At 45.4% G+C, this 24,258-nt stretch overlaps 1 protein-coding gene across 2 annotated transcripts in view; it reads left to right on the forward strand.

Moving 5' to 3' along the window:
- The window catches only part of PRKDC (protein kinase, DNA-activated, catalytic subunit), a 2,754,228-nt gene that overhangs the window by 32,332 nt on the left and 2,697,638 nt on the right, over positions 1 to 24,258 (forward strand). The gene's annotated exons all lie outside the window — the stretch shown is intronic.

Raw genomic sequence — 24,258 nt, forward strand, 5'->3', positions numbered from 1 at the left:
TTTTAGATAAACTTGGATGCAGCCAATTGTACTTGATTGTGAACTGTAAAGGGTTGGAGATTTTGAACAGGGGAGCGTGGCTCCTGGGTGATCTGTTTTTGGCAAATTTGTATTGAATCTGCATTTGCACTTTAGTTAATCGAAGAGACGCCTTGAGACGCCATCTTGGTAAGTGCTGTAGTTGTTCTCCCAGCTACTACTATAAATGAAGGCAGGGGTGAGTTGCACCAGAGGCAGGCCAGTCTTCACCCATCCGTGCCCAATCGGGGCAAGGGTCCTGGAACCCTGGTCTTTTCACTAAAACTGTGATGTCCTACTCCTCTGAACACCTGTATACATTGAAGGCAAGTACTAAGGGTAGCTGCTTGCATTCTATTAATCCCAATGAAGACATTTTGCGTTGCATTACCGGCAACTTCAAATTAGGTAATGGTCCCTCCTCTTATATATTCCTACCCTTAAGAAAGAGGAAATGAAGCGGCTGTTCTTGCTTGACTGCAGGTCATTAGCGCATCAAAAATTGGACTTATTTTCACTTATTAGTGAAAAGCAGGTAGATGTGTTGTTTATTACATAAACCTGGCTACATGAGATGACTCCATGTCGGATGTTATACAGGCTTTACAGCTTGGTTATTTTATTGCCAGGATTAATGTGGCGGGATTGCCATAATTTATAAAGATTCGTTGAAATGTAGCCTAACACATTAAGCTTACCTGATTGTGATAGTGTCTAACTTTTTATTGAATTTTCTCTTACCATCACTGTCTCAGGGACCTTAGTTAATCGGCCTCAATGTCCATCTACACAGTTTGCTCAGGCCCTTGCCCAGTGGCGTAGCTAGAGCTTCTGGCACCCGGGGCTATCCCTCAGATTGCTGCCCATGGCCGGGGAAAAAGGACGGCGAGCAGCAGGGGTGGACTGGCAGGGTTTAAATTACAACGCCATTCTCTACTTCACTGTAGGTCACCTCGCCGCCCATCTACTCTTGTGCCTCACACTCAGGGGGTTAATATCTTTGCTATGAAATATGTATTTTCTGCATCAAGAGAAAGTAGTGAGGAAACTGAAAGCCAGGTGCAAGGGAACATTCCACACACAAAGCACTGTTCCCATTACTGGCTGAGGGTCACCAACAAGAAAACAATGGGGGGGGGTGGAGGGGGTGATAACAGCCTCCTCTATTACAGGTAATGTTAATGGCGGAAACTCTCAGTTAAATATGGAATGCAAGGGTGTCCATGGAATGCATTCCGGTATTTACAGTTGAAAAAATACAATATTCCTATCTACCTAATGTTTTGGGTCTAGTTCGCGCTATATAAAACTCTAAAAATAAAAATTAAAAAAAAGACTGTCACCTCAGGGTTAGATAGAGTTTAGTTGTAGGAGGGCCCAGTGCGGTTAGAGTAGTGGTAGGATAGAGAGGGAGTGCATGCTTCTGCAAGCCAACACTGCATAGAACAAAAACATTTATGGCAGAGTTTTTCAGTGAAAGCCAGGATTGTCTTTGCATTATACCCAATATCTGAAATACAATAATTTTAGGAAGTTGCTTACATAAAACTGCTTCCAACATATTTTTCCAACAAATTATGAACTTTATATTGGTGTTCATACTGGTGTGTTTTATTTCACACTACAGATTTCATATTTATTCTGCGTATTATCAATCATAATATTTTTGGAAAAGGAACAAGCAACGAATTATTTATTATTTTAGGAAGAAGGGTAAAGATGTGGCCATGTATTATGAGAAATAAACTACCCTCCGCCATAAGAATGCTGCAGATCACATCAGAGTTCTATGACTTTATAGCGCAATTCAGCTCTCAACCTCCTCCTTCTATATGTACTTGGGAACTCCTTGGTGACTTGCAGTTGCAGACATATGTATGTCATCTGACCTTCAGGAGGCTACTCAAGACCTGGCTGTTCGAGCAGTAGCAGCTACCCCCTCTCCCTCAGTGCCTTGAGACCCTTACGGTTGATGATCATGCTCTATAAATGCCTTGATTGATTGATCTTCAAACCACTTTTTAAAACTGAAAGAGAACAACCGATAGGCCTCACCAACCTGCCAAAGAGATTTATGCGTAACCTGCAGGCTGCAGGACAGAATTCTAGGAAGAAAATGAAAAACCGAAAGTTCAAGGTTGAACTTTCAGTAAGACAACTCGGAGTGTTAATGCACCTTCAGCAGAGATCTCTTTGTCATCTACAGGTTAGAAGTCTAGTAAAACAACTTCGTGAGTTAATGCACCTGCCGTAAAGATCTGCATGTAACCCGCAAGTGACAGCATCCAATCCAATAATACAAACATGAGCGCCATGCCGTTGGCCAAAGGGAGCATACATTGAGTGGCGAAAGATCATTTGCTTTGTGGCTTGCACAATTTCAGTGGTATCTCAGACATGATCTGCGCCATAACGTCATACTTCCCACCGGAGCGTCACTTTTTTACCATTTAAATTGTGCAGCTTCAGTACAAATTATCCATTGAGCCAGCATCCGCAATATACCAATATCACCAGCTCGTTTGACGCAGCAGCACAAGATCTCTTGCGCTCAGCATTTAATATAAACGGGCTGCCCTCCTAATTTCATCAGTTTGCTTTCCATTTAGAACTCTCTTCAAAGTGCCAAGCATTCATTTTCACAGGAGACCAGGAACAGAGATGTATAATGCTGGGCATCGAAACTCGTAGTAATATAGAATGCCCGAGTTTGACAATTCAAGATCACTTCTTTAGAGTCGAGATGCACAAATTGATTTTTACGCATGCTATCGCTGTGAGCAGATTATGCAGTGACGGACTGGCTGCTCAGAAACAGCCTCCACACATGTGCTCACCGCCCCCAAAATAGTGCCGCCTGCGGCTGGTTCCTCTCCTTCCGTGACACACTGTAACAATCTGGCAAATGTCTTTCAAAAAAAGTTTTAGATATATATGAATTTCTCTCTGATACAGTAAAACAGAAGCAAATATCTGTTTCTTTGTGGCAACCTAACTCACTTAAGGAAGTACTTCCTTCACGGGGAGTGAGGGCGAAGAAAAAAGTGAAGTCATGTCATTACTTTATTGCAACGACACAATTTGTTGAGACGTAAATGTATTTGCAACTGTTACAGATCTCCTTGATGCAGTAGTGTTAGGTAGCATCCCTTGCCTCAAATCATTCAGGTGCTCGTGAGCACTCTGTTGTGCACTTTTGTTCTGGCTGTCACAATCACTTCTTGAGAGAAAATGGGTACCAAATAGTGGAGAGGGGTTCCCTGTGTTTTCCTCGGGGAGCTAGTGGGCATCTCAGTTGTTGTGCAGTTTGACTGCATCTCCAAACAGTATGAAGTTTACCACTAATCAAGACTAGATGAAAAGAGTTTTGTGGTCTACCACCTATGGACTAGCCAGGTGTAAAGACTCTTTTGCGTTTTTCCCTATTTCAACAAACCACAAATATTGCTTTTTTGGGGGTGGTGAGGAGGTCCTTTATATTACAGGTCTTTTCATCCTATCAAAAGTTAAAAAATACTGGGGACGGTCTGCAGTAAAATAAGGACTTGTTGTTGGTTCCCCCACACCCTATCAGCTCTCCTAGACACCCTGCTGCCACAAGACCGGCTCTTCTACCTGATTGCACACAGGTGTTGCCCTTGGGAAGCCCTGGCATGAGAGTGACCAGAACAGGTTGGGCAGGGACATGTCTTCACCAGAACGGATTGATTGATGTGCATTCTGGCCACCAAAATGGCTTAAAGGAATGGTCCTTAAGAAGCCCAAGTTTGGGAAATATCACAAACCCATTTCTCCAATTTACGTGTGTACCTAATTTGAACAATACTTTGATTACATAGAACTACAGATGGCTAATATGATATATATTAAATTTTGGTTTGACATACTACCCCTAGCCTCATATCTATTCTTGGATAGCTCCTATTTCTCAGTCAAGGCTCTTTTATCCTTGTTTAATTACAGAAGAATCAGAGGCGCACTTAGTTTTTTGCCTCATGTATCTGTCTGTACATGCTGCAAATTTTGGCAAATACGTATAATCATTTAGAATTAGTAAATAAGATGCATCAGAAATCATTCTATTTGTCATCTCTGTTTTTTTTTTATTCTGCATGGCATATTTAGGGCTGTCAGGCCCCATTTGGGAGTTCACAGGTAGGGGATACTGGGGCCCAGCCAACGCGGCCAAGTGCAACTCTTTCTGTATTTGACTCCCAGTTGTGAGGTGGCGAGCAGTCACAGGATTCTCAGGCAGGTTTGTGCGGAGTTACTCCTGCTCAGCAGTCAGTACTCCCCATTAAAGCACAATAGGATAATTGATCAGCCCAATTCTTCTTATAAAAGACAAGTATTTTATTACACAGAAAACAAATTACTACACACATGACAATAATGTTGGAATACCGGACTTGCAATGTGAGCCCGTTATGTATCAAAGTTGGCCTTCCCTCTATAGATACCCTACCCAGCCCCCTACCTCCCTTTGCCTCCATCTCGGGATTCTCAAGATTAATTTGGCATAGTTTCTAGTATGGATGCAGTGCGCTCCCTGCATTTCTGTCAGCATATAGTCTGAAGGGCTCAAGGGCTGTTGCAGTCTCACCTACCTGTGTTGATGCAGTTCTAGCTGTGTTGAACATTACAACAGCTGCAGGTTCACCGATGGTGGGCAGGTACTTCCTGCATGGTAGGCAACTGTCCTGCAGGACAGGAGCAGCTGCCGGACGCATTTCACTGTGGCTTGCTGTCCTGGTGAACAGAGTTGCCCCTGAGAGGCTGGACAGGACCTGGTGCTTCTGGTGTAAGCCAAGTTTTGGTCTCTTATGATTGCTTGGCACATGTGGACCTCAAGGATTCAGCAGGTCCATTCCCATCACTGTGGTAGGTCTTAGGTCAGTTTTGCTTGGTACTTCCTGGTTGGAGGCGGTTGGGCTGTCTTTTTCATTTGCAAGGCAAGGGTGACACAGTTCAGGCGACAACCTGGGTTACAATGGTAGTACCAAGATTGGGCGCTGACGTCTTTGGCATCACTGCTGCCTGGCTCTCTTAAGCACCTAGTATCACAAGGTGACAGCCTTGGAACTGTGGACTAGGTCTTGTTCCTGGGACCATTTGAGGCAGTGCAGAGTTTCCTACTCAAAAAGGCGTACCCTACGCGGGCAATGCTGGATTGTAGTCTTTACTTCCTGGGCGGTGATGACCTTGCAGCACAAATTAGCAGGACCATGTTCATCTGCTCCGTTCACTGTCACGCAGCAGGTGTCTCTGGCAGATACCTATCCCTTCTTCAGTTGGGCCAGCCAAACAGGCACACATGCTCCAGTGTCTTACATCCACGAGGATAGCACACTGAGACAACCTGGCACACATCAGCAGTGCTGCAGTTCTTCTGATGAAGCTGCTCAAATCAGTCAGTACTCTTGAGCGCATAGCTTGCAAACCTGTTTTGGATGAACCCTTGCACCAGGATCAGCTGCTTCAGCCCCAACCTATAGTCCGCTCCTCTTGCAGGATTGGCACCTTCATTCACTTCTTGCTAAGGCTGAGCTCCTTGGGTCACACGACAAGTGAGCAATTCTTCCTTCAGATCGGATTCCTGGTGACCATCCCTAACATATGAGACATCAGCCCTTGGTTGTTCAGTGGTCCTCCGAGTACTCTGTGGGGTACCTCCTCCTTGATTAAAGAGAACTTGGAAGAAGAATGGGGGGAGGTCATCTACTCCCACTTTTATTCAGCAAGGTTGTCTCTCGACTGAAGCACCCACAATAAAGGCACAAAGAGGTCTTAAGAGTTTGCAGCTTGACTACCAACAGCCCCTTCTGACAGTGATCAGGACGAGAGACAAAATGCTTCCCTTATAAGGACTCTTTACACTCTGATAGCAGATCTTGCAACCCACAGGCCTGTGTAACCCTGGTGCACTTCTACACATATTTACTCCACACTATTATACTAGCGTACATGCATATGCACAAGCGCATTGGATCTTGGTGCAAGGATTCCTGGCTGACTGGGAGTAGCCGAGCTTTTGGTGAGTGGGCCAGTAGGATCCCACAATACGGGTAAAAAGACGTGGCCAGACGATAATCACTATAAAACACTGTATGCTGCCATCAAAGTGCTACACGGGTGAAACCAGTGACGGGACAGTAGTCCACCTGTCACTGTGAGGGGGTTCAATTAGCGCACCTGTCTAGGACCAGGACAAATCCATAATCTATTGTGAGTCAATGGCCGACCTAGGCCTTCGCGCACACACTGGAGTAGCACGCAGTGGGGCCAAAAAGCAGGCAGGATAAATGATACTCGCAGTCAGGGCATGCAGTGCAGGCGACCCGACTATGCACCATGCAGGGGACATTTTAATCCCAACAGGAGCATGTACATTAAATTGGCCTTATGAATATTTGCCTTATTGATGTTGTATAGTTGATCCGTATATGTACGTATAAATGATGTCTACTAGAAAGAGATACAGTGTTGCATCTTGCTCCCAGTTTGTTTACAGGTGTAATTTGTAGCAGGCAATACATAAGATTTTACTATTACGATGTATTACTATATTATGTTTTGTGTATGCAATTATTTTAGCACAGTTGTTTGCTTATAATACTTTAACTAATTGTGCTTTGAGTTTACTTTAAGGGCATTATCTCTGGGATCTGTACATATATAAACTGTTAATTTCTCTAGCACTTACACATGACTGCATTTTAGCAAATATATGATTAGGATATATTATCCTATGTTTGAAATACATTTTTTATATGTTACTTTTATCTGATATGTTTTTAATGGTGTTCATATTTTCTATAATTTAAGTAAGGTGTAAGTTTTATGTATTAGGAATTACGATATAAACTTAGTCTTGACTTGGAAAAATACTGGATCATAATGGTACTGTGGTCGTGTCCCTTAACCTGATCCTCCCCTCCTCCTTCCTAGATAGTTTAGACAAGGGACAACTGGGGGTTCTTCCTTATTTATTAAGGTGAGACTTATTAATGTAAAAAAAAAGGGTCACAAACAATTCCACAGTTCTGAACTCAGTAAGGGTCCATATGCAAAATCCAAAAGGTTCTCCTGGCTGGTTCTGGTCCTCTTCCGACCTCTCTCTACTTCTGGTCTTCTTTCCAGACTCTGGGTAGGACCCAAAAAGGAATGAGACAAGTAAAGAACTCAGGCTACTGTATTACTGAGGATGCCAAAAAAAGGGAGGGAAGTGTGCCACCACCAGAGCCCTGTTCCCTGTGACGGCCTTTGGTCTTTGTGCTCCCCCCCCCCCCCCCCCCCCCCCCCCCGGTGCCTTTCAAGAGTGCCCACAGCCCTTGCACAACTACAGCGCATGCCCCGGGCACTTGCCTGCTTCCACGACCCTCCGGGCCGTGGTGATGGAAGACCCTGCTCCTGAGTCTTCGTGAGAGACAGTGGTCTTGTATGCGGTGCTCCTTGAGCGGTCTCGGCGTCCTCTGTCGTCCTATGTCCTCGCGCTCCTGGTTCTGCTCCTGCCGTCTCTCTCTCTGCTCCGCTGCTCCTGGTGCTCTCTCTCCGCTTCGTCGGGGTCCGTTGTCGTCCCGTTCTCTCCTCCGGTCTGCCATTCCGACTCCTCCGACGCCGCGATTGCCTCTCCTCCCTTCTTTTCAGCTGGGCCCGTACTTGTTTGCTGTGCGTCCGCTAGACCATCTCCCTCACTTCTGGTCTGGCAGATCGCGGCGGCCATGTTGGAAGTAGCGGGGTTGTTTGATGGTGCAGGACCACGACGGGTACAAAAACAAAAAATGGCAGAATGTGGCAGTTGAGTAAATAAGCTGTGGACTTTAGTCTCTGAGTTAGGGTAACAAATCGAAGGCAGAATGATACAACTATTGGAACAACAGAAGTCATAATTTAGATGTTATGCAGCATGAGATTTACTGCATCTGTAGTAACGTTGAATAATGATTTCCTATGGATATATGTATTTTAACCCATGTTATTGCAGCGAGTCTAGTGTATTTTCAGATACTGACTGTTCGGAAAGAAATTGGGAAAGCTTTTTGTAATAGAATTTCTACTACATGAATGCTGATTTCAATGCATGGAGATTTTCTTCTCACCCACAGATTTATTTTACCATTTTAGTGTTAGAGTTTTATTAATCGCACCCATAGATGTGGGCGAGGTAATCTAGGCGAGCAGACTGCTATTTGTAGAAATGCCTATAAGTTTATGTTACCGGACCATGTCATTGATGCCGTCAACTTGAACAGCCACCTTTGCTGTTAATAGACTAGTTGACAATTCAACGAAAAGATATGGCTTGGGTTTAAATACATTTTTTTTTTGGCACCGAAGTCCATAATTTCATAAGGAACAACGAAATATCAATCAGAAAACAATTCCCACCCTCCCTGTAACTTGTAAGCCCCGGCAGTGTCTCGCCCCTTGAAGTGGTATCCCCACTGTTCGCTAGGGTTCATTATTCATGTTACTGGAGAAAGCAGCACCCCCGAGCTTTCTATTTTATAGTGTGCAATACTTTTAGCAGCCTAAATCGTTTTGGGGCCGTGCCTCCTCCAACATAACTGCATTTCATAATGTATTGAGATTGGATAATTTGGAGACCTTTTCTTCTTTTACATTTTCCTTGCTTTCTTTATATGTCAGTATTATTTCTGTTACTTTTACTGTATTTCATTTTGTATTCTTTCTGAAAACCAATAAAAACTATTTGAAATAAAGTCTCATTCTCTTCACATCCCCTCCAAAATATCTAACTGGCTAGACTGCATTCCTATCTGTATGGTGGTTTCAGCATAGACTCTCTCTTCCCTGCATGGGAAACACATTTTTTGTTTGAGTGAGGATATCCTACCATTGTTTTTCTCCTAACTTTACCTGTAGTTCTTTTTTCCCTAAACTGTTGGAATCAGAATTTCTCACACTGCTGCCTAGAACTCAGCATTTCTTAGATTCGAGAGGTGACATGCTGATCTACCCTACTAGTCCGCATGTATTTTTCTGGAAGGTAGTCCGTTTTCTGCTCGCTCCCAGTTTAATTTCTAGGGTTAAGAAGCCAGTGGCACAATTGCATATAGCAAAAATGTTTTTAAGTTCAAGAAAGTTTTTATTGCTGAAAATAAAGGTGTCAATGCACGGTATACAATATCAAAGTTGTGTCATTACATTACACATTTACTGCAAGCATGTCCAACAAGCATCTGTGACAGTCGTGAACCTTTTGCTTAAGCATTCAGTGTTAGTAAGAGTCTATTGTAGACAAAAACCAATGTTTGCGTTGTGTTGGCTGCCCTGGAAGACTTACATATTTTGGTCCATATATTCATCCATAATGACGTTGGCCAAGATATCATAAAATCACGTTCCCAAGCCTCCTCTATGTTAGCTACATGACACCCACACAGTTAAGCAGAAGTCTAACGGTATATAGTGGAAGCTTTGGGAGAGGTTTTTAACAGAGTGTGAAGTCGTGAAGAAGTGTCCAAACTACTAGGGGTAGTAAGTACAGTGGGCAGTTGAATATATGTATCCATCACTGCTTTCTTGAGTAGGTTATATTTATGTTTAAATGACTAAGGCAGGTGGAATGATTGACTAAGTGAAGCAAAGGGTAAAAAGTCTGATTGTGAGAACAATTGATGAATCCAAAGTAAACCTTTCTGTCTCCCAAGTTTTCCAATAGAAGGGTTTATTTTTAATAAGCACGATTTTGTTGTGCCAAATTGAGTTGAGAAACAAGTCTACAGTATTTGGCATTGGAGTAGAAGGTGACTCAAGAAGTTTGGAAGTCAGTTTAGTTATAGGGTAGAGAGGGACTGTGGTTTACGTGAGAAGGAAATATATTCTGGAAAGGAGAAGGGAAACAAGAAAAGACGTTCAACTTAGGTCGACAGGGGGTCATTTTCTGTAGAGTCAAGCAACCAGTGAGAAGCTTGACGTAAAAAGAATGCCTTCTGATATGTATGAAAGTCGGGAAAGTTGACTCCGCCCTCTGTCTTAGGACGTGATAATTTTAGTAGAGACATTCGGGATTTCTTGTTGTTCCATAGGAAGAAGGAGAGAATGGAGTTAACCCTCTTGAACCATTTGGTGGGAATGGGGACTGGGATTTTGGAGATAGTATACAGAATTATAGGTGATAACATCATTTTATGGTGTCTAAACGACCCCACCATGATAAATAGAGGGGATGCCATTTAGTGGTCAAGTCAGAAATGTTTTGAATGCATTTGTTCATGCATAATGTTACTGTGTCAGGAATTGAAGAGGTGATATGTAATCCTAAATAGTTAATATGTTTGGGGCTCTATGTGAATTTAGAGGCATTGAAGTCCGATTTAAATGTATATTTGGTTAAAAACAAAATCTCACATTTATCGTTATTCAGTTTGTATCCAGAAATAAGGGAATATGAACTTACTTCTGCTAAGAAGGCAGGAATTGAGTCAGCTGGTCTTGACATGAAAAGTAAAATATCATCAGCATAAGCTGTGAGTTTAATGTAGGTTTGGAAACCATGTAAATTTGGATTTTGACAAAATTTGGAAAGGAAAGGTTCCAGGGCCAAGTTGAATAAGAAAGGACAGAGGGGACAACCTTGATGCACCCCTCTACCTAAATCAAAGAAAGAGGAGATCAAACCATTAGCGCAAACCGCAGCACGGGGATTGGAATATAGAAGAGAAATCAAAGATATAAAATTAGGGCCAAAACCAAACCATCTAAGGGTGTAAAACAGATAGGTCCACTCAATTCTATCAAATGCTTTTTCGGCATCTAAAGCAATTGCCGCAAGTGGTTGTTTTAGGTGAGAGGATTTAGACAAAACATTTAAACAGGAGCAGCGTATTGTCTGTTATGAATAGTCCCTTAACAAATCCCGATTGTTTTGTTGCCCAGCAAATTTGGCAAAAAGGAGTCTAAACGTATAGCTAGTGCTTTGGAAAAGATTTTGTAGTCCATGTTAACCAAGGATATGGGTCTATCATTTTTACAATATTTAGAATATTTTCCTTCTTTGGGAAAGAGACCAATATGTGCTTCTGAAAAAGAGCCAGAGGAGCTTTTTAAGGAGCGAAAAGAGTTTATCAAAGAGTATAGTTTGGGTGTTAAGAGTTTGGAGAAATGGGTATAAAATTCGACAGTGAAACCATCCGGGCCTAGTGCTTTATCCTTTTTAAGGTGCTGAAGAGCCTTCAAAAGTTCTTTCTGTGATAAATCTAACTCCAAGGGGGACAAATCCGGAAGAGTATGTTGGGGTTTTTGAATGTTAGAAAAGAAGAGTGACCGGGAATGTTCTGTGGGCCGTGTTTCAGATGTATATAATGATTCATTTAAAATTTCAGCATCTTTAGATTTTAGGGCAGAATGCTCATCATAGATAGATTTGATGTTCAATTTATTGTGTCGTACTTTTAAATAGTTGGCCAATATTTTCCCTGCTTTATTTTTCCTCCCATAGAATTTTGCACTTGATTTTAATAAGTATAATGAGGCATCATCTGGCGACTTCTTGTTGAATTGCAATTTTGCATTTATAAGCGCTGTTAAACAATCTTTCGAGTGGGAGGTATAATAAGAGTGCTCCAGTTTCTTGATGTCATTTAGCAGATCATTGGTATGCTTACGTGCATTTTTTCGTTTTTTGGCAACAAAGGCGATAATGAAATTTCTTGCTGAAGCTTTGAAAGCATCCCATATAGTTGAGAATGGCAAAGACTCCGTATGATTTATCTAAAAATATTCATCAAAAAAGGTATTAAAGGAAGCAGTAAACTCTTGATTTAAAAGAAGAGCGTTATTAAAACGCCATCTTCTAGGACCAGTAGGATTAGCAAAATGTTGAGACAAATTAAGATAGGGGCATGATCCGATAGCAAAATGGGGCCAATTTCTGCATACGTGAGTGATTGCGGAATGTTGTGAGAGACAAATACATAATCAATTCTTGATTGAGTCTGATGGGTCGGAGAATAAAACGAATATTCTCTAGTACTTGGGTTACATAGTCGCCAAGCATCAAGGAGTTTATGTTCAGTAATATAATGAACAAAAGATTTATGAGTTTTTATCAGGAACAAAAGAAAATTTAGAATTTCTGTCAATAAACAGGTCAAAAATCTGATTACAATCACCGGCTAATATGAAGTTATCTTCAATGCAATGGGTGATTTGCTTGGCCAGTGTAGGCCAAAATGAGGTATAGCCAGATGTAGGGACATAGACATTTAGGAGAGAAACTGGAACACCCTTTAGTGATAATTTAACCATCTACCCTCTGTATCTGATTCTTGCAACAACAATATAGCTGGAAGTGATTTACGACAAAGTATCATTACTCCATTACGTTTACCATCACCCTGAGAAAAGAAGACATACCCTAACCTCTTTTTTAGTTTTAATGACTCTGTACCTGTGAGGTGTGTTTCTTGCAGAAATACTATGTCAGTGTCAATTTTGCCAAATGAGTTAAGACTCTCTGTCTTTTGATGGAAGAGTTTAAACCCCTAACGTTCCATGAAATCAATTTTAATGACATGAGTTATCAAAACAATATTGATCTAGGAATATAAAGCATAAGTCCAATTCATTAAACCAATAGCGAAAACTGTCAAAGGGGGAAAGAAAGAAATAGATGATTAGTTCAATCTCAGAACGATAAAAAATAAAAAAGCCTGACAACTGTAGCCTAAAATGAAAATCAAGTATGTTAATAGAAAGAAAAATAGGTGCAATAAATGAATAATAAGAAGATAAAGAGATAGAAGAGTTTGTTTGTAATGACAAAAGAAGATATAAATATAGGAAGATACAAAGAAATGGAGATGTAAGAGACACCAAAATAGATACAAGCATTGGCATAGCCAATAGGTCTCGCCTTTGGGACCTTTATAAGTATTTAGTTATGCAGCAGGTCCTAAAGGTGAGACCTATTGGGTATGCCAATGCTTGTTTAATAATACTTTCGATGAAAGTTAAAAGCCTTTTCAGCAAGTTTCAGGGTAAATTGGCAGGCCGCTCCAAAAAGGTTTGTTATGCTTCATTGACACGTTTTTGGTTAGATCTGTAAATAGTTTCTACAAAGTAAGTTGTATATGCTGTAACCATAATGTAGTTTATAGACCTGGTAGCACCATCAATTCAGAATAATTGTACACGCTCCCTGTACATGTTGCTCAAAGAAAATCAGTCCAAAGTATGAGAATGTAAAATCATTACAATCCAGATTCACGTCTCTAAGAAATAATTTATTTTCTTTTTTATTTTCAATTCGGTTCAAGCAGTACACTGAACAATTATGGCACAACATACAAACCTTCAAGCTCCGACTCCTTTTAGTGAAAGGTTTCTACCCAAATACGACATTATAAAACCCTCTGGATACAGTGAGTCCAAAATGTTGAAGAAGGATAACTACAGCATAGTGTACGGTAATTTTATGCCAGTCCCATCGACCATATTTCTTCCTTAACAACTACAATATTACAATTGGCGAGAATGTTCAAGCTAAGGAGCAGAACACTTGGAAATTAAGTAGCAGAATGCAATATACTTCCGCCCGAAAGTAATCCATGTACAGGTAATTGGTTATCAAAGCAGTTTCTAAAAACAAAACATAGACCAAAAGTCATTCAACAATAGGCATTATTTAAAATCCACGGGACCCATCGAGAAATTCCGCTATAAAATATCTTGTATTAAAGAAAAATGAACCCATTTCCCCAAAAGTATTAGGGCTTGGTGTTTTATGAGGTGCAAGAATAAGCAAGTCCACTTGCGATTACAGTCTCAGTCTAGGGAAAAAAACAGAAAACCATTTTACTACATCTACAACACCCGAGTCCATGAATGACAATGGGTACTTTCATTATAGGATCGTGAAAGACGACTGGACCTTGAGTTTTCAGGGTATGTGGTCAAGGGGCAAGTGTAAGCAAACATTAATGACTTAATATTTGTAGCACAAAAGGAAGTTGTACTCTTACTATAAAAGCCATACATATCTAGGAGTAGAGCTTATAAAAATCATAAACCTGTCACAATGAAGCTGCACAATGCACATACGTGATTTTCCTAAATTGTGCAAGTCGCTAGTTTCTAATGCCCAGGACTCGGCGCTTCACAGTGACACTGTACTAAGCGTACTCTACCATAATCAACAGTAATGAAACCGAGTCCTTCCAAAGTCTCCTTACAAACATTTTAATGTTCTACACAATTAACCATCAATGCCTGAAAAGATGAGCAAACGAAGGCTGGTCAAGAGTCAGAAAAATAATACATAAACCTATGAGGAGGCAATAACTTGGGTCCATCGATCAAACCTCGTCAGGTGGCGCACACAAACCCAGTAAATAGTGCGTTGTGCGCTGACCTGGTGCACGCCTTTTCTGCCCGACTCCCCAAATCCGCATTACTTTATTAAAGTATACTGAATGCATTCTTCGATTTTTAACGAGGGAAACATTATAGGGCCACCTATTAGCTACCCAGAAATGACTTCTAAAATAAAAACACTGGTGCAGCAGACCCACCTTGAGTAAGTAAAGCCTCCACACTCATGAATGAAATGATGACGAATGAGGTGCCAAGAACTGAAGTCTAGTGCCTTCGGATTGACAAGTGAAATCCATCCAATTACTCTGGAACTGAAATATTGCATTTTAAAGGGAAAATAATGACCACTGCAAAACAGGTGGCCGGTGTATTTCAATTCGATTACAAAACACAGCTTCCTTCCCAGCATCTTGAACAGATCACACAAATGTGAATCAACTTACCAAAGGCCACACTGTACGAACAATCCTTTCCACGTGTTGTCAAAGCACTACGTTCTCCTAATTCTGTATTATACACAATAATGTTTTAAGATTGGCGAATCGCGGGGCATCCTCAGGTTAAAAGGGATTTTTACACACAAGCCGTTCTAATATGGGCTATTTAGATGGATGATACATCATCAATAGGACGCTGAATGTTTCTGCCGACACTGGTGGTGACGCAGGGGCACTCTGCGCCCTAATGCAAGCAAGGAGCATGCCCTCGCCTTCAGATGAGCAGCACAAGACAACCTTCATTGGAGCGGTGTGGGACCCTCTGAGCGCCCATACCACTGCTCCCGCTGCCCTAAGAGCATCTATGGCTGCCTCTGCTGACTTACACCACAAGTCTGGGCGCCAAGCAGTTTATACATCACCAAAACGGCCTTGGGCGACCATAACACAAGCTTGTGCTATGCCTTTTTGAATGACACGTTTAGATCCGTCCACATGAAAAAAAATTGTATGCAAACAAAATATGTAAAATGTCCGGGGACTGGTAAACTGTCAGCACCTCAACCAATCGTTAGTGTGCTGATTCAGGTCCTAGTGCTCATTGGCCATGGCATCCGCACGTGCCGCTGCATTGGTTGGAAGCTGCCAGGGCCGTCCTGGGATTAGACTGTTAGTTGATGACTGCGCCAGGAGGGGGCGGTGCCAGGTGGTAGAAGTGGTGGGGGGGTGTTGGGTACGTGGTTCGTAGTGAGGTGAGATTAAGGGATGGTTTCATGAAAGTGAAGTTCGCATCATCTGAGGTAAATTGTTCGCAGTTTGGGTGTGTGAAATATTAATAATTCGCCGTAATTAGCAGAAAGGCTCCCCGTCCCTGTGAATTCACGGATTTGGAGATCTCCTTGGAAAGGAATAGGAATTGCGTACAGATGCGTGAAATAACAGTAAATAGTCGGGAGAAATTAGAGGAACCGGAAGAAATAGAGGGAGATAGCAGGAAAAATAAAAAGAAAGTCATCACGATCGCTGTGAAAGCGAAAGTGATCGCGATGACGCAGAAAGGCGTTCATGAGTGCTGCTGGCTGGCCTAGCACATGGCAGCTGCGCGCGTGCACGCTCACGTGCACTCAAGCGCTAGGCCAGCCAGCAGCACTTCTAAAACTCACATACAAAATGTCTCTCCGAGCCAGCGCATGCGCTGGGCTCAGCGAGACCTAAAAAGGGGGAAATTGTAAGACAAAACAAAAGACAAAACGAATAACATACCTACAAAAAGGGAACATAAATGCGAGGGTGGGTGGAACCACATGGAACAGACGAAAAATCTAGTGAGAACCGGACCGAACCAGGGAAAGAACACGCCACACCGTAATCATAACTATAGAAGCGAAAGAAGAAAAAGAAAATTTAAAATATTTAATATTAATGTATAGGACAATCAGCGAACATGAAAATATTAGAGCTAAGTAGCATTAACCAGAATATCGAAGGCAACACTTAACTATAAATGTATACAAGATAAACATCAACAAAAAAACCTTGTAAACAAGGAGAGAGTGGCATCTTATATATAAATTAAAGGAGAGTCAGGTAATGTGTGAGGAGGAAGGTCTTGAAGAGTCCATTTGGTCTGGCTTGTTTGAATTAATGAAGCTTTGCAGTCGGACTGGATCTTCATATGATGTTGTTCTGTTATAGGTGACCTTAAAGATACATGGGTGAAAAAGACCGTATCTAGCTCCCATGGCACGAAGATCTGGTCTCTTATCGAGGAAGGCTTTGCGTCTGGCTGCTGTTACTTTAGAATAATCTTGTGCAAAAAATAGTGTAGAACCAGACCAGGAAACCCGTTGGATAGCTTTGGCGGCTGCCAGGACTTTCAGTAAATCCGTATACTCTAGGAAGTAAAGGATAACTCCTCTTGGTCTCTGTGGAGAAGAAGAATTGGTGGAAACACGCCCCAATCTGTGAGCGTGGTGAATATTTAAAGTGGTATCTTCTGGCAAATGGAGGATCTTGGAGAGGAAGGATTAAAAGAAAGCAATAGAATCCATACCTTCGGCCCCCTCTGTCAGACCATATATGCGTAAATTGTTTCTCCTATTACGATTCTCTAGATCTTCAACCTGCTTTTGAAGTGTTGAAACTTGCGAATGTATGAGAGAAACACTTTTAGTGGTATCGCTAAAGGCAGAGACATTTTGCTCTACTGCTGTGAGTCTGGTGTCAAGCTGTGACCAACTATCTGACAAAATTTGCAATTTGGAATTGGTTTCCTCTACAAAGGGTCTAAGTGCTCTTATTTCCTGTGGCAACAGCTCCATTGAGACTGGGGAGACCGGTTTAGGTGGCGAAGGTGGATCTTGTTTTAGGTGTTTCATGTTAGACTTTCCTGGTGCTGTTCGTCCAGGATACATTGTGATGTTGCTACACTCTGTCACTAGAAACCCAGAATTTTCCAGTTTTGAAAGTTCTGTAAAATGTTTTGATTTTTTTATATAAACGCGTTTGGGCTTTGATGTGTTAAATAAGATCCCTTTGTTCTGCCCATCAATATGTAAAGTAAGTAAAATGGAAAGTCTTGAAAGTAATTTAAAGCTGTATGGTGAAGAAATCAACAAATGAAGGAGCATAAACAGCCCAGTAGTAGAACCAGCCAGGTAAGGCAGAATAGTCGAGATGTGTATTAAGGTATACTACAATCTAGACAAGACTTGGCAGGGTTGTACACCAGGGGCCACTGTGACTGTTGTTATGAGAAAGACTATTCTGCACTTGGAATGCTTCCTTCCTCACAGCCAATAATAGACCTTTGAATCATGCCGCATAAGCAGGAAAATCGTAAATGCAGAAGAACCTTATTTAACCCCTTGAGTGCCCCGCCCTTTCCCCACCCTGTGCCGGCCCTTTCATTAGCGGGCGGGGTTCATGACGAGATAGTCTCGTCATGGGCACAGCGCAACCGCGGCCCATGACGAGACCATCTCGTCATGGGCACTCGAGGTTAAGTGGTGTACGAAGAAGAAGGCACACATAAACAAAAAAGCTTCTCATACATCCTCAAAGGTTTGTCATAGTGCAACCACAATAGCTTAAAAATGGTGGGGGGGAGGAGCCTAGCGCTTGACCAAGATGGCCGCATGAGCCTTGAGCTCCCGCGACCCTCGCGCCCTCCTGCAATCATCCTGTCCTAAATCCTGATTTTCATGCACGGAATCCTGCAGATGAGTCACAGCTGGGGCGATTGACGTTGTCCGGGCTAAGATCGCCCACCGGGGACCGAAGTTGTGCATGGCGGAAGACTGCGGCCTACCTCCGAAGGATGCCAGGGGCTTGCGTTGGCAGGATGCCCGGCCACTAATTGAACAACAGCGGCCTTGGGAGGTGTGAACTGGCGGACGGGTGCCGCTGCACTTTCACTTTCGCTTTCTCGCCCTTGGCTTGCTCTGGGTTGGGAGTGCTTCGTGCCGATCCCCTGTTAACTGGAAGACCTCCACTCGACCCTGGCTGGCTGCTGAAGTCCTAGTTGACCCTGTTTCCTCTGGCTGAGTGAGGGACGTCTTTTTGCTACTGACCGCCCTGCTGTTCGAGATGTCGACCAAATCGGAGGCAGACAAGCCGAAGTCTAAGACTACCAGGCGGGGAGGCTATATCCAATCCAACAACATGGATCGCTATGCCCAGCAGAAGGGGTCGCCTGGTGGATCGGGACAGTCGCTGGAAGCACAGAAGGCCGATTCATCCCCAGCCTCGGAGTTATCATTGCAGGATATCAAGGGGGCGATAGATGGGATGCAATCTTCGATTGGGCGACAGTTCGAGACCCTGGCACACAAGGTGGACATGATCTTGGTTGATGTCAACTTGATTCGCGCGGACCTGGGCAAAACCAATGAGCGGGTCAAGTCCCTGGACCTCAAGACTACTGGCCTCGCGGACGATGTCTCGGAACTCCAGGCTGAGGTTCGTAAGTTATGAACCGCAAATGACCTCTCCGCCCGCCGGCTCGAAGACTTTGAAGGTCGGGCCCGGCGCAACAATGTGGACTTGGTGGTGAATCATCTTGCGCCTAAGGGCCTCGGCAGGTTCTTTGCGGTTGAGCGGGCTCACCGAGTGCCTGGCGGACGACCTAAGGTGGGAGCCCCCCCGCGGCCGATTGTCGCCCGGATCTTTAATTTTCGGGATCGAGACGCTATCCTGCAAGCATCGAGGGTGACCGGCCCGGTGCCTTTTCAGAATGCCTCTGTGAGCTTTTATCCTGACTTCACCCAGATGGTGCAGAAACAGAGGCAGAGTTTCCTGGGGGTGAAGCGGCGGCTTAGGGAGATGGACCTGAAGTATGCCATGCTTTTCCCCGCCAGGCTACGTGTGGTGTATGAGGATCGGACTTTCTTCTTCGAATCACCGGACATGGCAGGGGACTGGTTGGATGCGCTCCCTCGGCGACAGCCCGGCCGGGACCGCGTGGATGGAGCGGAAGGCGACCGGGATGGACAAAAGTGATACCTCCGGTGTCGGTCTGTTTTGACTCAGCCCCGGACAGTGACTCGCACCCTACTGCAGTAATGGGAGGGCGGCGGGGGGAAGATAGGAGCTCTTTCCTCCCTTGGGGTACTTTTTGTAGACTTGGTTTTGATAGGGCGACAGGCACACTGCAAGTTGGGGGGGCTTTGTAAGCTGACGCAGGGGTGCAGGGAGGGGGGGGGATTCGGGATGTTGGGGTTGTTGTTGAGGGGTTTTTTTTTCTTGCAAGGCGTTGCAATTGTTGTCATTATTGTCCGATCGTGGTTCTCCGGGGGGGGGGGTGGAGGTCTCTTTGTGTTTGGGGATGGGGGATAGGGGCTTAAACATAATTAGCTGGAATGTTAATGGCTTAGGGGATCGTATTAAACGGGGGATAGTCCTGCAATTCTTGAAACGGACCTCGCCAGATGTGGTCCTCCTGCAGGAGACCCACCTTATAGGGAATACATGTTATGCACTTAACAGAAAGGGTTATAAATTCATTGCTCACTCGGGGTTCTCCTCGGGCTCCAGGGGTGCGGGCATACTTGTTAGAGCTTCCCTACCATTTGAGGTTGACTCCACCATCGCTGACGACAGGGGGCGATTTATGGCTGTGGCGGGGAGGTGGGAGGGCAGAACGTTGGTATTGGTTTCTGTTTATGTCCCCCCTGCCCTGCAGGCCTCCACGTTTGCTGATCTGGGCAAGGCCTTGTTGGAACTCCCCGAAGGGCTGCTAGTGGTGGGAGGAGACTTCAATGCGGTTGGATCCGGAATGCTCGATAGGTACCCGCCCAGGGACACCGGGGGTGCTCAGAAGTGGCTTCCCGACTTTATAGATACTTTTGGTCTGGTAGACTGTTGGAGGCTACGGCACCCCACTCAGAAACAATATACCTTTCATTCCGGGGCCCACGGGAGTCTCTCTCTGATTGATTACGTGCTTACTCTGGCTGCGCACGCCTCATTGGTATCTGAGGCTAGGCACATGGCACGGGGCATATCTGATCATTCGCCGGTGTGGGCCCGTCTGGATGTTGGCCGGGTGGTGGGGGGCAGGGTGGCTCCCATTAACCCCTGGTACTTTCGTGACCCCAAGCTGCGCAGTGCGTTGCTGAAGACAGTTGATCACTATTTTCACGATAATCAGGGTTCAGGGAATCTGCGGTGTCCTTGTGGGAAGCTTTTAAGACTGTATTGAGAGGGGAGGCCCTTTCCTTGGTAGTGGCCGCCAAGCGGCGGAGAGACGCCGAGGTGACGCAAGTAGAGGACGAGATAGCGGCTTTAGAAGTGGCCTTGGAAGAGGATGTTGCACCGGCCACACTGCACAATTTGAGCTTGAAGCAATTGGAATATAGGGATCTGGTGACGAACGCTGCCAAGACCCTCAATAGGGAGCAGCAGGGTCGATTGTACGATGTTGGTGATAAGGCCGGGAAATTGCTGGCGTGGTTGGACAAAAAAGAGCGTGTTAATCGAGTGGTGCCGGAGTTGTCGATGGATGGGGGAGAGGTTGTCACTGACCCAGACGGTATAGTTCAGTGTTTCTCGGACTATTTTCGTACGGTATACACCTCGGTTTCGGATAGGCCGACTGAGGACTCGTGTGACCTCCTGCGTGATATCGCTCTGCCCTGCCTTTCTGCCATTGATAGGGATGACCTCGATGGAGACATAACTGTAGACGAAGTGGCGTGTGCTATCCGTGCGTTGCGCTCCGGTAAGGCCTCGGGCCCAAATGGTTTGCCGATTGAGCTGTATAAGCTTCGTCCGGATAAGTTGGCTCCTCACCTGCGCGCCATGTTCGTGGAGGCGCGGGTGAATGGGTTTCTTCCGCTCGATCAACGGCTGGCGACGATTGTGGTAATACATAAAGACGGTAAGCCCCGGGACAAGTGTGGCTCCTATCGGCCGATATCACTTCTCAACGCCGAGCCGAAAATCCTTGCTAAGATCCTTGCTAACCGCCTGGTCCGGGTACTTGGCGACTTGATTCACCCGGATCAGTCGGGCTTTATCCCGCACCGTAACACTGCACTGAATCTTAGACGCCTTCATGGAGTGATTGCTAGGACGGGCACGATGCGAGAGCCGGCTATTGTGGCGTCCCTCGATGCCAGATGGCCTTCGATACGGTGGAGTGGGCATACCTGTGGGCTGTGCTAGCCAAGTTCGGCTTTGGGCCTGGATTTGTAGGCTGGGTGAGGTTGCTCTATGAGGGGCCTCTTGCTAGCGTCGTGGTGAACGGGCGGGCGTCGACACCGTTCGAGCTCGGGAGAGGCACCCGGCAGGGCTGTCCCCTGTCGCCGTTGTTGTTCGCCCTTGCCCTTGAACCGCTGGAGGCGTGGATACGATGGCACCCGGATATACGTGGGATTCGCTGGTCGCCTGACCACGAAGACCGTATTTCACTCTACGCCGACGATATTCTGCTATACCTCGCCTAAAATCTCTGATAGTGGTTTGTGACGTCTTGACTTCTTTCGGTAGGAACTCTGGTCTTGTCATCAATTGGGGGAAGTCATACTTGTATGTCCTGTGTGGGGATGTCCCGCCTGTCCCGCGCAACTGCTCGATCCAGATAGCCCGGCAGGGCTTTTTGTATTTGGGGATCAATATTTCCACCGACCCCATTTTACGATACGAGAAGAACTTGCTCCCTCCCTTGGCACGTCTGCGACGGGACGTGGCGGGCTGGCGGCGGTTGCCGCTTTCCCCCCTTGGCCGGGCCGCCCTGTTTAAAATGATGTCTCTTCCCCGTTTCTTCTATGCCCTGCAGAATACCCTTGACTTGGTCCCGGCCAGTTATTTCCGTGAGGTCGAAAGCCACCAGCGCACGCTATTGTGGGAAGGGCGTCCGCGCATAGCGACTGCTAAGTTGACGCTTCCGTGGTATGACGGGGGTATCGCGCTTCCAGACATTCGACGTTATTATTGGCCACTCAGTTGAGCGCGATTAACCATGGTGTATATGGTCCGGCGCTGAGCCCCGGCTACGCCATGGACCGATGGTTGCTGCGGGGGGGTAATTACCACAGAGCGTTGTACTCGAAGTCGTCGGACTTCACCCTTACGGGGCCCACCAGGGTGGCCGTGCATGTATGGAAGGTGGCGACGGATTCACTGGGCTGGAAGGGTAAGCTTACCCTTGCCACCCCTCTGTTTGACTCCGATATTCTGGGAAAGCTTTGGCATACAAAAGGGTTTGAGAAATGAGACTTGATCGGTATATCCAGGGTTGGAGACCTTTTGGTTAAGGGTAGGGTAAAGTCATTCGAGGAGCTGCAGAAGGAATATGAGCTAGGGAGTACGGAGTTCTTCCGATACGCTCAAGTGTGCCACGCCTTGCGGTCAGTCCTTGTAGAGGGGGAGAAGGTGCCCGAGTCCTCTCCGTTAGAGGACCGGATCCTGGATGGCCATATGCCAGAGAGTACGATCTCGCTCATTTATAAGAAACTGATTAATGTTCGGGCGGATCTTCTTCTAGGGTTGCGCGACCAATGGACCAGGGACGGCCTCGAACTAGATGATGAGGATTGGCAGTATGCAGTTTCTTCTCCCAAAGAGGTCGCGATCCCCGCGCGCCTGCGGCTGGTGCAGCTTAAAATACTCCATAGGGTCTACATGACGGGGCCCAGGCTGGTCCATATGGGTTTCTCTGAGGAGGGCTTATGTAAGAGAGGCTGTGGTATGGTGGGCACCTTCCTACATATTATTTGGGAATGCGGTGCGATTATGGAGTTTTGGAAGCGAATCCACGATTTGATGGGGGAGGTGACGGGCATCGTCATGCAGCCGGAGGCGCGGTGCTGTCTCCTGAATGTTTGGGGTCCTACTGACCACGACGCGGCACAGACTCAGTGGGTGACCCTAGGGAACATGGTAGCCAAGCGCGACATCGCTCGCCTGTGGGGCTCTCCTAGGCCTCCTACCTTGACAGCGTGGATGGAAAACATGGATTGGAGCATGTTTAGGGAGAAGACAGTGTACTGTGCTCGAGGGCGCCCTCGGAAATGGCACTCTGTATGGGGGCGATGGAACCAATACAGAGGGGGCATATGCCTGCCCCCAGACCCGGACCCGCCTGAGGAGCAGCTCTCCCCTTAGCTTTCTTTCCGGCCTTGTACTCCTTGCTGGTATGTGTTTGCCTTCTTGAGTCTCTGACTTCCCCGCCTTTCCCTTATTATAGACCTGTGTCTGATGGACGAAATGGGGCTCGCGCCCCCCGATGGGAACCCTTTTTGTGCTTTCAGTACTTATCGCCTTGCTTGTGTACAGGTTTGGGTTTGTGTTTATTTAAAACAGAACCTTTGAGTCTCCTGTCTGTGTAATGTGGACACTCGCATGTGTTGTGTTTCTAAAGCTGCCGTACCTCCGGGTTGTCGGCTGAATAGCTGTGTCACTGATTTAAAAGAATAAAGGTTTTAAAAAAAAAAAAAAATGGTGAAACAATGAGGAGAAGCAAGATTATTGCAACTTTACAGAATGCTGCTGTAGAGAGGCATTAAAACACAAGCTATGCAGGAAAGCCTGGGGCGCCGCTAAAAAGAAACTATGTCCGCCAATTTTGAGGAGGAGTAAACGCTCTTGGCGCGATTCTCATGGACAAAATGGCAGCCGCGATATCGCGAACCCGCCTCTGAGCGTTTACCTCAAGATATTGCCGTCTATGGTTGCAGGAGCCCACTGAAACGCTCACATCTTCATCAGGGGTCCTACATGCAAGGACTCCGCCGGGCGACTTCGCGCTGGGTGATCTTCAAGCACTTCGCCGCCACCTCGGATCGGGAGCCTCACGGGAATGCCGCCATGTCCGTTGGGCGCCAAGCCCCCGACCTAGCAAAAATGTTTTGATTCTGGAAGGTTGAATTCCTCTCGTAGTTGTTAAAATGTTTTGACATTGCCATGATCAAAGCCAGCTCTAAGTGTTTCGCACCCATTATCTATCCATGTTTGATATGTG

The sequence above is a fragment of the Triturus cristatus genome, chromosome 5_1 (genome assembly GCF_964204655.1).
Source record: "Triturus cristatus chromosome 5_1, aTriCri1.1, whole genome shotgun sequence".
In the NCBI taxonomy this organism is placed as follows: Eukaryota; Metazoa; Chordata; class Amphibia; order Caudata; family Salamandridae; genus Triturus; species Triturus cristatus.